Source organism: Dipodomys merriami, unplaced genomic scaffold (assembly GCF_024711535.1).
Source record: "Dipodomys merriami isolate MVZ:Mamm:240054 unplaced genomic scaffold, mDipMer1.0.p SCAF_150, whole genome shotgun sequence".
NCBI classification, from domain to species: Eukaryota; Metazoa; Chordata; class Mammalia; order Rodentia; family Heteromyidae; genus Dipodomys; species Dipodomys merriami.
Genome location: NW_027202827.1, coordinates 2,904,590 through 2,920,000, shown reverse-complemented (window position 1 = coordinate 2,920,000; position 15,411 = coordinate 2,904,590). Strand labels below are relative to the sequence as shown.

General features: G+C 36.0%; 1 pseudogene; it reads right to left on the bottom strand.

Annotated features, from left to right (window-relative positions):
• Positions 1–10,473: 10,473 nt before the first annotated feature.
• Positions 10,474–10,570, bottom strand: LOC138827116 (U6 spliceosomal RNA; annotated as a pseudogene).
• Positions 10,571–15,411: the final 4,841 nt, after the last annotated feature.

Below are 15,411 nucleotides of genomic sequence, written 5' to 3'. Positions count from 1 at the left end.
TTAAAAAATTGTTTGCTCTGTAAATTGATTAGAAGCATGGTTTTTGTGGCTAGTTCGGTCATTGCACATCTATATCTCTTCCTCTTTCTCTTTCATGGTTCTTATAGACAATATGGTTGCTCCATAATTATCCTAATTTATTTTGCTTTTATATTTTTGGTTGCATCATTTCACCTTCTGCTCTGCCATTTCCCAAAACAGCACCACACAAATAGAAAAATCCAGAAGTGGTTCTATGGCTCAAGTGGTAGAGCGCTTGCCTTGATTTGAAGAGCTAAAGGACAGTGCCCAGGCCCAGAGTTCAGGCCCCACAACTAAGTTAATAAAAAAAAAATCTAAATACTTGATAATTCTACTAACAGATCTGACTGAAATCAGGTGAATTACACTTTTCCTGTACAATGAAGGAATATGTCCAGGCTAGGAAATCAACTAGAGAAGGCAGGCAGATTGTATCTGTGACAAAACTATGTGGAAAATGGAATCGCGGATTACTTACTGGTGATTCACTTGCAGTTGAACCATGATTCTGAACTATTGCTTGCTGATTGTGAACTATTGCTTTGATCATTATATTCTCCAAGAAGAAAAAGTGAAATTTAATTGATAGCAAAGGACTACTAATACATTTTGACTTCTCATTAAGCATCTTCAATCATCAAAATCACCTGAAGACAATAGACAGGACTATTTGTAGATGAAAACAAGTGTATTAAAAAAAAAAAAAAAAAAAAAAAAAAAAAAAAAAAAAAACAAGAATTGGGAGTTCCGGGAAGATGGCGGAGGAAAAGCTGGAGTCTAAGTAAGCTCTCCAATAAAAAGCAGATTTAGAGTTCCAGTGAACAGTCCTAAGCCAGAGAATTACAAGAAGTGTGCCATCACAGGATAGAGAGCTAGGCCAGAGAGGGGAAACCCAGGCAAGTAGACACTTTTGAGCTCTTGCCAGCAGCCGCCGCGGGGGTGGCAGCAATGGCGATGGTGGGCAAGCGCAGGAGCCTACCTGAGTCACAGAGAGTTCCAGGACGAAGGAGCCAGACACTGCAGGTGAGCAGATTCTACTCAACACAAGCAAGAACCGACAAAGAGCGGACATCTTCATCCTGCAGTTTGCAGAACAGAGACGATCCAGGAACCAAGACTCAGTGTGAGTAGAAGCCTGACATCCTCACTCCTTCTCAGGGAGCAGAGGAGGGAAGGCCACCCCCCCCCCCCCAGCACCGGAGATCTCCATCTTGGATACCGACAAAGCTCGGAGGAGCTGCTAGCTCTAACTCAGGCCTTCGAATAAAATTAGTCATTTAGCAGGTAACAAGAACTTAATGGCAGCATGACCTGCCAGACTCAGCTCCACCCAGGGAAAAGTCACACAGCTCCGGCGCCAGCCCTTGGAGTGGCTTTCTCCACTGGGTAATCAGAGCCAGAGGCTGCCCCTAACTCTAGCAGCCTGGGCAATCAATTGAAATTCAGTAAACAGAAACCATGAGAATGGCTCCAGGCTGGGCTCTGTGAGTTTTCACAAACTAGCCCCCGGGAAAAGCTAGTGTTTGTTGAAAGGCCTCAATTCTAACCAGAACCTAGCCTCATCACTGCTTCCCCCTCTTTTCTGACACTCAAAGCAGATTTGCCTCCCAATGAACCAGCCTGGGAAGAGGATCGCCAAATCCTGGGTAAAGCAGAGCATTTTTCTGCCTGTTCGAACAAACTGACTTAAGAAACCAACCAAGGCACAGGACCACATGCAGACCAGAGACTCCAACAAGAGGCTGGTTACAGACCCAAGGGAGATACAAGACTTTTCCCACTCCTCCAAAAATAATTAAAGAACTTTTTTTTTTTCTTTCGTCTTCTTCTTTTTTTTCATTTTTTATTTTTGGTACCTTCTATAAATTTTTTTTCTAAAACTTTTTTTTTTAATCTTCAATCTTTGCCTTTTTTGAAAAAAAATTGTTTTCCAGAAACTTTTTTTTCCCTCATATAATTTTTATTTTACGAATAAGTGAGTGTGCGTTTTTCTTTCTTTTTTGGTTTTCTTTCTCTTTTTTTTGTCTTTTTAAATTATCTTTTTGTTTTTTGCTTAGCTCTACTGAAATTCTCATCTTTCTCTTCTTCCTTTCTTATCTTTTTCACCTTCTCCTCTCTTTCGTTCTTCTTTATGTGACTTAATTCTTGTACTGCACATCCTCAGATAAACCCTTAGATGACTATTAGACCCTACCCACATTGGGTAGACACTTAATCCACAAATTTATCACTGAATTCAAAACCGTTAAGACTTAAATTCCTAAATAGCAGTACTACCTCTTTATACCTATATAATATTTTAAGCATTTTTATTTTTAAGTTTTTCACATCTCCTTTATATCCCTCCCCTTATCTCAATAAATTCACCTTCTTATCTAAATAGATTGTTATCGCATCTACATAATGTTATTAATTTTTACCTTTCTACTTTTTCTGGTCTTTTATTTTCCCGTTCCCTTTCTTCTTTTATTCACTCTCTCTACTTTCATCCTACCCAACCTATTTCCTGCTTTGAGATTAGGACTTAGTTAACTCTCCCTGAGCCTCCCCACATCAATCTATTCCTATTTTTTATCCACATCTCTCCCTAACCCTAATCATTACAGGTCTTCCAAATTCTTCTTTGCGGTTCGTAGCCCATTAATGTATTTTTGTTTGATGTTGAATAGATGGATCTATCGAACTAAATTGTATCTGTAGACTGACTGTGCAAATTCAGACTTGGGTTGATGCTTGCCTTTGTTCTAGCACAAAACTGGTGCTATTTTTACCTCAAATGGGCAGAGTAAGCCGGAAAAACACAAGAAAAATTGCAAATCCGGTTATCTAAATTCCCAACTTTGATAATCAGGGGACAGAACAGATAATGAATAATCCAAAGGAAAATTCACAAATAGCTCTACAGACACTGCTGGCAACATGAGAAATGAAAAGATTGAAAGCATACAAAGGACTCTGTATTGTAGAGAGCTGCGAGAGGCCGCACCTGGAAGATGGCGCCGGCTTCCGCCCTCCACCTTCCCGATGGCGAGTGCTCTCGTGGTAAACAACTCCTTATATGGCTAAGGCAAAGAATCTGGCTTGCTTCCATGCACATGAACCTATTGGTGGTTCCCACGTGGTGTATCAGGGTTGGCTACCCAGTGGGTACTTAAGGCTGTGGGGAATTCTCCCCGGGGTTGGGGTCAGAAGATTACTCAAAGGTCCTGAATAAACTGCAGAGAGAAGAGTCCGGTATCGCGTCTTCCTTGCTGGTCAAGGCGGTAGTGACACTGTATGAACGTGTAGGGAGAGCCAGGAGGCAATCCAAAAGTTCATACAGGAATATCATAAGCGTGAGGAAGCTACTCAAAAACTGATACATGATTTGCATAAGCAGCTTGAGAATACTCAAATAGAAAGGCAGGAACGGCATTAGCAGGCTGAGAACACTCAAAGAGAACTACAGGAAAAGCACAAACGGGAGGAAGCTAATCAAAGAGTAATACAGAAATTGAGACAGCCGGAAGAGAATACACAAGATCACTAAAGGCATACATGGAATCCATTAACAAAGAGCTGAAGAAAGTCAGGGATACCACAAAGGGAATGATGAATGGAACCCAACAGAAGGAATGGGAATCCAAGGAAACCATAACCAAACAACCAAGTGATCTGAGAATAAACACTGAACATCACATTAAGGAGGTAAAGAAGATTGAATCTCAGGGCTTGAAGATAGCCTAGATATTATAGAGAAAGAACATACAACCATCCAAGACAAGTCCAAGAAATATGATAGATCTATCCAACACTTGGAAGACACCATCAGAAGGCCTAATCTAAGGGTAATGGGTGTAGAAGAGCACCTAGAAACAAGAGTTAATGGCCTAAGAAAATTGTTTAACAGGATCCTAGCAGAGAAATTTCCAAACATGCAAAGAGATAGACCTATTCAGATACACGAAGGTTTTAGAACTCCAAACAGACCAGACCAGAATAGGACATCCCACCATGACATCACAATCCACAGGATCAACATAGACCAAGGAAAAGATCCTTAAAGCTGTCAAGGAGAAAAGATTGATCACCTATAAAGGTGAACCAATTAGAATCACCTCAGATTTCTCAGCAGAGACAATCAAAGCCAGAAGAGCCTGGAATGTTGTATGCCACGCCATAAAAACAAACAACTATCAACCAAGAATATTGTACCCAGCTAAACTCTCCTTCATAAATGAAGGCCAAATAAAAACCTTCCATAACAAAGAAAAATTGAAACAATACATCTCCACCAAACCAGCCCTACAAAAGATTCTTAAAAATGTCCTACACATAGAAAACCAAGGAGACCACAATAAATGCCAAGAAACTGCACCCAAACTGAGAATCCAAGAACCATAGGAAGAACCCAGTTTTTGCAGCCCCCAAGAAGGTAGATAACATGGCAGGAACTCCCAAATACCTCTCAGAACTTTCTCTTAACGTTAACGGACTGAACTCTCCAATTAAGCGACATAGACTGTCTAGTTGGAATAAAAAACAAGATCCTTCTATCTACTGCCTCTAGGAGTCACATCTTGCCTGTAAAAACAAACACATTTTCAATGTTAAAGGTTGGAACATAATCTACTAAGCAAACGGCTCCCATAAATAGGCGGGAGTTGCAATCCTAATATCGGATAAAATAGACTCAAATTAAAATTCGTGAGAAGGGATAAAGAAGGATGCTAAATATTAATTAAGGGATCTCTACTTCAAGATGATATTAAATTCTAAATATCTACTCATGAAACAATGGAGCACTCACATTTATCCAAGAAACACTACTTTCCCTCAAATCCCATATAAATCAAAAGACATTAATTGTTGGGGATTTTAACACACCACGCTCTCCACTAGATAGATAAACTCGGCAAAAACTCAACAGAGAAAACACAGACCTAAACAGCTGCATATATCAACTAGATTTAACAGATATCTACTGAATATTTCACCCAGCGGCAACAGAATACATGTTTTTCTCAGCAGCACAAGAAACATTTTCCAAAATAGACCACATTTTAGTCCACAAAGCAGACTTGTCTAAATTCAGAAACATTGAAGTTATACCTTGCATTCTCTCTGACCACAAGGGAATAAAATTAGAACTCAACACCAAAAGCCACAAAGAAAGTCTGGTTATCACATGGAGACTGAACAACTCACTGCTGAATCACGAGTGGGTCATGGAAGAGATTAGGAAGGAAATTCAAATGTTCATGCTATTCAACAAAAATGAGCACACAAATAACCAGCTCCTCTGGGACACAGCAGTACACAGAGGCTATTTTATAGCTCTGAGCTCCTACAACATCAAATTGGAGAGATCTGAAACCAACAAAGTAGTGACACATCTAAACCTCCATGAAAAATAGCAGCAAGATAAACCCCAATCCAGTAGACGGAAAGAAATAATTAAAATTAAATCAGAATTAAATGAATTAGAATCCAAAAAAACTTTAGAAAGAATCAACGAAACAAAGAGTTGGTTCTTCAAAAAAAATTAACAAAATTGATAGACCCTTAGCAAATCTATCAGAAAAAGAAAAGAATACACCCAAATAAATAAACTCAGAGATGAGAATGGAAACATCACCATAGAAACAACCAAGATTCAGAACATTACAGGAGAATACTTCTCAAAACTTTATGCTAATAAGTTTGAGAACTTGACAGAAATGGACCTTGTCTTAGAAAATATTGACATCCCAAAACTAAACCAAGATGAATTCAACCAGCTTAACAGGCCCATATCAAGCATTGAAGTAGAAAAAGCAATAAGAGACCTTCCAGCTAAGAAAAGTCCAGGACCAGATGGTTTTTCAGAGGAATTCTACCAGTCCTTCAAAGCAGAGCTCACACCAATACTCCTCCAACTCTTCAATGAAATTGAAAGAGAAAGTTCACTACCAAGCACATTCTATGAAGCCAGCATAACCCTCATCCCAAAACCAGGCAGGGACTCATCAAATAAAGAGAACTATAGATCCATTTCCTTGATGAACATTGTTGCAAAATTTATCAACAAAATTTTGGCCAACCGACTTCAACAATTCATCCAAAAAATCATACACCACGATCTAACAGGATTCATTTCAGGGATGCAAAGCTGGTTCAATATACGCAAATCAATTAATATTATTCATCACATCAACAGGGGCAAGAGTAAGTACCACATGGTTATCTCAATAGATGCAGAAAAAGCATTTGACAAGATCCAACACCCCTTTATGATGAAGGTTTTGGAAAAATTAGGAATCGATGGAACATTCCTCAACAGAATAAAGAATGTATATGACAAACCTAAAGCCAGCATTATACATAATGGTGAAAAATTAAAGCCATTTCTTCTTAATTCAGGAACAAGACAAGGATGTCCACTCTCTCCACTTCTCTTCAATCTAATATTAGAATGTCTAGCTACAGCAGTAAGACAAGATGCAGACATAAAGTGTATCCAAATAGGGAAAGAAGAAATAAAACTCTCCCTCTTTGCAGACAACATGATCTTGTATTTAAAGAATCACATAGACTCCACACCAAAATTACTCAAACTGATTCAAAACTTTGGCAAAGTAGAAAGGTATAAAATTAATCCCCCAAAATCAATGGCTTTCCTGTATGCCAGCAATGAGGAAAGTGTGGCTGAAATTAGGAAAATAACTCCATTTGTAATAGCCCCACAAAAAGTAAAATACCTAGGAATTAACTTTACCAAAGAAGTGAAGGACCTCTATGATGAAAACTTCAAAATCTTGAAAAAGGAAATCAAAACAGAACTTAAAAAATGGCAAAATCTCCCATGCTCCTGGATTGGAATGATTAACATCATGAAAATGGCAATACTTCCCAAGGTTATCTACAAATTCAACACGATACTTATCAAAATTCCAACCTCATTCTTCAAGGAAATATAAGAGGCAATCCAAAAATTCATATGGAACAATAAAAGACCCCAAATAGCAAAAACGCTCATCAACGGAAAGAACACTGCTGGAGGAATATCAATACCAAATTTCAAACTCTACTATAAAGCCATAGTAATCAAAACAGCTTGGTATTAAGAACAGATTTCAGGACCAATGGAATAGAATTGAAAACCCAGAAATGAACCTACAGACCTATAGCCATCTAATCTTCGATAAGGGAGCTAAAAATTAGAATGGAAGAAGGACAGCCCCTTCAGTAAATGGTGTGGCAAAATTAGTTAACTACTTGTAGAAAACTAAAGCTAGATCCTTATATATCACCCTGCACCAGAATCAACTCCAAATGGATCAAAGACCTCAAAGTCAATGCAGACACTCTGAAAACATTACAGATTGAAATAGGAGAAACCTTAGGTCTCCTTGGCTCAGGCCGAATTTTTCTTAATAGAGACCTGGAAACACAACAAATCAAAGAAAGGATGGACAAATGGGATTGCATGAAGTTGCAGAGCTTCTGCATGGCAAAGGACATAGCTAGCAAGATCAACAGAAAGCCCACGGATTGGGAGAAGATCTTCACTAGCCATACAACAGACAAGGGTCTCATATCTAAAATATACTTGGAACTCAAAAAATTAAACCCCCCAACAACAAATCCTCAAAGAAACAACTGCCTATTAAATAAGTGGGCGAAAGACTTAAAGAGAAACTTCTCTGAAATAGAAAGAAGGATGGCCAATAGACAAATGAAGAAATGCTCAACATCCCAGGCCATAAAATAAGTGCAAATCAAAACAACATTGAGATAACACCTCACTCCAGTTAGAACGGCAAAAATCAAGAACTCTAACAACAACAGATGCTGGAGGGGATGTGGACAGAAGGGAACATTAATTCATTGTTGGTGGGAATGTAAACTTGTTCAACCACTTTGGAAAGCACTATGGAGGTTCCTCAAAAGACTTCACATAGAGCTTTCCTATGACCCAGCAATCCCACTTTTGGGCATTTACCCAAATGTTTACAAACAAGACCACATTAAATCTACCAGCACAACTATGTTTATTGCAGCATTATTTATCATAGCTAAGATATGGAACCAACCCAGATGCCCCTCAGTATATGAATGGATCAAGAAAAGGTTTGTATATATACAAAATGGAATTCTATGCCTCCATCAGAAAGAATGACATTTCCCCATTTGTTAGGAAATGGAAAGACTTGGAAATATTTATATTAAGTGAAGTAAGCCAAGCCCAAATAAGCATAGGTCCCATGGTTTCCCTTATTTTCAATTTCTAGTATATGTATGAGTCAAGCAGAGAAGGTCAGATAGTGTGATGTTAGGAAAATGAACCCTTAGATATATATTTAAAAGTTTTTTGTCTTTCATGCATTTGTTTCTAACGCATATAAAAGATTATTTCTTTGTTGCTTTGTATGTCCCTCCCCCACAGTATAACCTTTGCTTTCTCTCTATTTGATGTCGGTAAAATTTGAGGAAGGGATTGGGAAAAACAATTCATTTAAATAAGGATACAGATGGATCAGGTGCAACAATGAGAAGTACAAGTTGTCATGTCGAAAACGAACTTTACAACTTTGGTGTGGGGGCAGGATTGGGTGGGAGGCAGGGGGAGGCTGGGAAGGGATGTGAAGGGTAAACAAAGGAGGAGGCTACAATGCTTGATAAGAAATGTACTCATTATCTTGCCCATGTAATTGTAACCCCTCTGTACAGTATGTTCACAATAAAAATTAAAAAAAAATTCAGAATTGTATAGCTATTTAAAAAAAACATGAATTTAGGTAGTCATACAAAGGTCTTCTATTTTACTACTGCATTATACATTTTTTCTAATGTTGGATACCATCATTAGAAAGCTATTAGAAAGCTCTTAAAGCTTTTATGTTGAATAGTGAGTTCTTTTACACTATAACATGGTATTTCCCAAATCATTGACATAGAAGACATTGTTTCCTATTTTCTCATTCCTAGAATAAGCTACACATGAAGACCCCACTGGTCCTCATTTTCAGTCTGTACTTTTGAATACTGAGGAAAATCATTCCTCTGCTCTCTATCAATTCCCTACTATGCAGTTAGAATAATTTAAAATAGTAAAAATGGAAAAAGAGAAAATAAATCATGGTGAAAAAACATATGCAGGAAATTCACCAGATTTTTCTGACCAGTTCAACCATTGTGAACTCTTGGTGAAATACGTGGACATCTCATTCCCACTTGCACTCAAAGTCTCTGGTTAGGAAATTCTGACAAAGACGAGGAACAAGATGAAAAAGTGAGAAATGGTATCAATTGCAAGAAAAAAAATGGAGTAGGATCCAAGCAAATTTATTCTTTGGGATGATGAAATTAATTGGCTTACTACTGTGTGTAGACAACTTTCCCAAAAGGCCACCCAGATGAATACTAGGGATGAGGATGAGTATAACCCTCTTCATTGGGAAGCCTAGAGTGGACACTTAGACATTGTCCATGAGTTGGTAGCTCAAGGCAGATATTCATGCAATAACTCTGAATGGCTGATAACCCTGCACAGTGCTTATATGTACAATAATATTAGAGTGGCTTCTTCCTTAATTCATCATGATGCAGATACCAATACCCAAACTAAAGGCCTCTTGACTGCCTTGCATCTTGCTGCTAGGAATAGAAATAGAAAAGATACACTCTTGAATAATTATATCAAACCAGGTCTGAAGAAAAACTTGGAAGAAACTGCATTTAATATTGCCAAAAGGATAAGTATGTATCACTACCTCTTTGAAGTTGTGGAAGGCTGTACAAATTGTTCTCCTAAGTCGTAATGGTTTGGTTAAGTGTCTTAAATTTCAAAAATGCCAGTCCATCCTTTGTGTCCCTTAATTTTTTTTCACAATACAAAGCAACAGCAATATCTTACTTTAAAAATTCATGGATTCCATGGTATTCTTCCAAGTGATTTGCCAGACTTTGATGTCAAAATATATTCAAGAGTTGTTTGTATACATCTATAATGATTTCTGCAGTTTGTGATTTTTTTAAATCAGAAATAATTTTAACTTATCTGTTGAAATGAATAGTATAGAAACTAAAGTTTTTCCTCGTAGTTTTCTGAAAAAAAGTATATCTATGTTTGTATAATATCCATAATCTATTTCATTCACTCCTAGATATATTACTTGGAATTCTACATTGTTATATAAGGTATAGGTTCATTAATAAATGTGTCCTTTCAGATTGCATTCCATATAGAAGAAGTTTAAGATTTCTTTTTTTCCTAGGTCCTTATATTATTTTATTTCTTTGGGATAAAATTACAATGTTATCTAATTTCAAGTTTTGTAAAGGTTATGCTATGTAAAGGCCTTTCTAAGGTGAAGAATTAATACACTGATGTCAAACTAACCTTTAAGTCTATAAATTACATGTATTTTTACACTTTTTTTGTAATTAACTTTTTAATAACTGTTTTTCATTTCTTGCATCAGAAGAATGAAAATTATGGAATACTTCACAAATTTTCATATCATCTTTGTGCAAGTTTCATGTTAATCTCTGTATTGTAATTTGGGTAGACCTGCTTCTGAAGCATGTAGTACCCTCTAAATTTAAGTACTTAATGATGCAATCTTTATACAGGCATATATCCATGGTTCCCTATTCGTAACAAGGAACTCTTATTGTTCCTAAAAATGCTATTGATCTTATTTCTCTAAAATTCTGTGTATAGTGGAAAAAAACATATCGTTTGGTCGATCACTCACATTTACAATTTTTTTCAGTGTCTATTTTGTCATTTTCATTTTAAATTTGATCATATTTTGAAACCTTTTCAGCTAAGTCCAAAGGTGATGGCTTTTCAGGTACTTATTTATCAACTCAGTTAGCTTTGTAGATCTAATGGATTCAAAGTAAGCCTTACTTAAGAGCTACTTCTAAACTTCTGCAGCTTAAAATTTCCCAAATGAGGTCTTGATGGGACAAATGTCTACCTGAACCTTTACCCTTCTTCCATGTAGGAACAGACCAACCAGAATATCTTACCCTGACAGCATAGATTGTCTTACTGGAACAAAACTAATCTTAGTTACAAGGGATCATAGAGAGATGAACAGTTCAGACAGAATTGTTCAGAATGGAAGGTATTTTATCAAAATATAATTGTTTATTATACTTATCATTTCAAAAGTAGCTAAAGCCAAGAAGGTGAAAAAATTATTCATATGCATTATTACCTACTGTTCTAGCATGTCTATCATCCAAACTGGCAGGAATTTACACTACTGACTTTCTATCACCAAATATTTCCATAGTTCCTGGAGAAGGCCATATGTTTCTCCTTGATATTAGGCCTTAAATTGGTAATGTTTTAATAATAGTGTTTCCTCTTAGCTCTAGGGTGTAAATCTACAAATGTTAAAGCTTTAAGTCTAACTCTACCAAAAACTGAGCTAGAGATAATGGAATAATACTTTAAAACAGAGTTGCTTTTGATTCCCTAACCACAACACAATAATGCAAAACAATTTTTATTTTATATATACTTATATATTTTATATTTATATGTGCTGATTTTAAATTTCACACAGTGAATCTTTCTAAAAAATAATTGAAGACTCATCTCAATTTCTCATTTCTACATTATTTCAGGACCCCAATTCCTTACAAGAATTAGCAGAAATCAATTGTGAAATGCAAGGCAACTTAAAATGAAAGATGAGATCACAAAATCTGAGAGAAAGTACTGTAATTCAAACTTTCAATTTACAGATGACCAGCCCATATGAGTGAACAAAATCACAAATGAACAAGACTATTTTTAGTACTCCTCTCCTAATGATTAATGAAAGATTTCAGTGCAGCCAAAAAATAGTTTCTGTAGGGCTGGGAAGGTGGCTCAGTGGTAGAGCATTTGCCTTGCATGCCTGAGGCCCTGTATTCGATTCCTCAGCACCACATAAGCAAAAAGAAAAAAGCCAGAAGTGGCGCTGTGGCTCAAGTGGTAGAGGGCTAGCCTTGAGCTGAAGAGTTGGGGGACAGTGCCCAGGCCCAGAGTTCAGGCCCCACCACTGGACCCCCCCAAAAAATAGTTTCTGTAATGATAAATCCATAATTGGTCTACCAAGGCTAGGAATACTTGATTTAGAGGTCAAATATAATTTAGAATAACATTAACTGGGAAGATCCTTAGTGCTTCAAAACACTGGTAGTTCAGTAAAACTAGGTTCTGTAGTATAAAAATGTTGTCATTCTCAAACCAATGATAACCTACATTTTATCTCCTGAAAGTATATTCATTTTCAAATAAACTATTTAAAATCACATTTGCCAAAATAACCCTTGACAGGTAGATGATAGTGACTTTACAAGGTTTTCAAGTGTAGGGAGCAAGTTACAATAGAGTCGATTTACGTACCCAGCACTAATACCAAACAAGTTAAACCATTCATTAAATTGTAGAAATAGTACCCCTCACCATTTGTGTTGTTTAGTAGGTGCCTTCCAGAAATGTGTTAAATAGATCAGCCTCCCATATTTCAAACACAAATATTAGCTAACAAAGTAAATTTCATCAAAGAAGAAGGTACATTTTAAAAAGTCACTAATAGCTGCCTTATCATGCGTTGTTTTATGTTTTCCCTATCTGTCTAACATAGTAAGAAATATGATTTTAAGTCTTGAATATGGGTACTGATGAGAGATGTGACAAACAAAATCTGTCTTCTATTTCTGTCATATTCCTCTAAGAAGTAAATTTTAGTTTTCTTCTTTTTCCAAAACTTATAGGTAGTAGAAAAAATTATCCTATGTAAAATAAAAATAATCACAGACCATTGTCCAAAGCTATTTATAAAAACTGGTAGTTAGGAATAAATTCTAAGCCATTTTTATTGATTATTGATTAAAGATTAATCTTCCAAATGAATGAGAATAAAATCATGTCTAAGTGCTTAACATCTCCAGTCTTGCAAATTGTTATTGCAGATGAATGAATTATGGAAATATAAGCTGACAACAGTTCAAGTGTATGTGGGAGTGAAACTCCATGGAATGCATATAAGCCTTTCAAAGTATTAACAGGCAGTTTAACAGAATGACTATCAGGAAATTGAAACCAGAGAGGAACAATAGTCAAGAAATAGAACGAATGAAAAATGGAACAAGGGGCAAGTACAGCTAGAATACTCAATGTACATATGTAATAAAGGAAGTGCTAAATCTGAACTCAATCTTGGAGAAAGGGTTGGTTGAGATTGATAGAAGGAGTGACTCTGATCCAGGAGCATTGGACAATTAGATGGACATATTTAATTGTAACACACTTGCACAACCTTTTGAAATTCACTTAAAAACAACAATAAAAACACACAAAAATCACAACCAAACAGCAATCTCTAGAGAGTATGAATATGACATTGCAAAATTTTAAGCAGTTAATGCAGGGCGGTCTTTGGAAAAGCAAAGAAAGCTGTTAAAAGAGGGAAGCTTGGGGTAGGGGAGAATTTTGAACAGATTTAAAAAGATTGTCTAAGGTTATAAATCACCTATATCTACTGCAAATATTTTCTTCTGCGAGTGCTCTTTATCTGAACTGGATACTCCAGTCCTGAGGCACACTTGATAGCTTGTGAAGAAAGAATGGAAGTAGCAAGATCAAGAACCTATTACTCCACTGGAGAGAAAATAGTCCTCTATGTTTCTCTCAATCTCTTCACTACTCCATTTTCATACTTTTAATAACGTCATGTGATTTTGAATTTTCTTTCCTTCTTTGTTCTCACAAAATAATTGTTCAAAATAATTCATTAAATATTATTTGCCATTATTTTCTATCATGCTGTTCAATTGTTCAAGCGAGTCCATTAAACTTCCCCTTTTCATTTGGTTGCCACGAAAACCAAACAACTATGTTAATGAGGACCAACACTACTGCAAAACTTTGTCTCCAAAAATCCAGTCCAAGAACCTATAATCACAACTATTTGGCTATAATTTTTTTTCATTTTTCTTTTACCTTGAAATTTTCTTGTGTATAAAGTGCCCACAAAAATAAGTACTCCACCACTTTTTGGTTCAATCACTTCTAACCTCAACGATATATTTTGCTAAAAAGATATTTAGAGGAAACCTAAGAATATTCTACTATTATCTTTTCTCTTAAGACTTTTATCTTCTCTCTTAAGACTCTCCTTAGGTACCATATCAGGAACAGTGAAGTTATTCTTTGCAAAATTATTTAAATAGATTATTTTCCTCTTGTTCTTGTATTTGATCAACATGATGTATGGAGAAGAATAGAGTTAAATCACCTATTCCTTGGATGACATTGTCTGTTACGAAGGACAATACTTCTATGTCCTACTTCTATGTCCTCCTCTTAGCTCTTGCTTGATTTCCAATTAATCACAACTTCTTGGCTTCAAGTCTAGTGAAGCTGAAGGACTATAAGATGTCCCCCACTACTACATCTTCATGGTTTCTCTTTGAAAACTCTTTTACTTGGAGGTGGAATTTATTGTCATGTCTTCATTCAATTTGTTCTTCATTATACTGAGCCAAATAGGCTCTGTAAAATCACTTTAGGTAGCAAAAACATTAAGACAATCTATATCAAAAAGTTTTGGTCCCCTCCACTGCTGAAACCAAAATGCTTAGCTAGGGTTTCTAATAACGTGTTTTCTTACCTTTTCAATTTGCTCAATTCTTTTCTGATCCCCAAACTTTTTGGCTTATGTAAAAAAAGAAGTCTTCACTATCTCATGTTAATAAGGATATTATATTTTTAAGCTACTATGAAATGTGAAATCATTGGTTTGAAGTATCCAATCAGATTTTTTTCTGTGTTTCAGTGCTTCACGTGCAAAGACATTGTGGAAAGTATTAAAACAGAAAAGTGTAAATTCAATACGTTGTTTCATTGTGAAGGGCACTTTCTCCCTAAATATTTTGACTCAAATTATCTTTTTAAGGGAATTACTGTTTAGTAATTAAAAGTCAATTCCCAAATTTTGATGTCTTATTTAAAAAAAAAACTTTTAATTTAAATTCGATTACAACCTTGTTTCACGCAGTAAGAGTATATTTCCTGGGTAAGGACAATTCTCATGGGAACCTACAGGATTTACAGCAAGGTTTGTGAGGTTTGTTTGTTTACTGTGAAAATGAGCCATCTTACCAACATTTCTCCTTCTCAGCGAAGTCTCCATGAATTTCTTTGCATGAAAGCCTATTTTCTCAGGCAATTTTAAATTTTCTTAATAGGCTAAGTTAAAATTTTGAACAATTAAAATTGACCTGTCATAATTTTAAAACTCTTTTGAAATTCCTTTATCAGAATCGCGAATTTACCAATCCTAATTCCACCTTTACCATCAAAAACAGTTAACATGTTGTTTTCATGATATAGTATCCATGAAACTATTATTTTCAAGT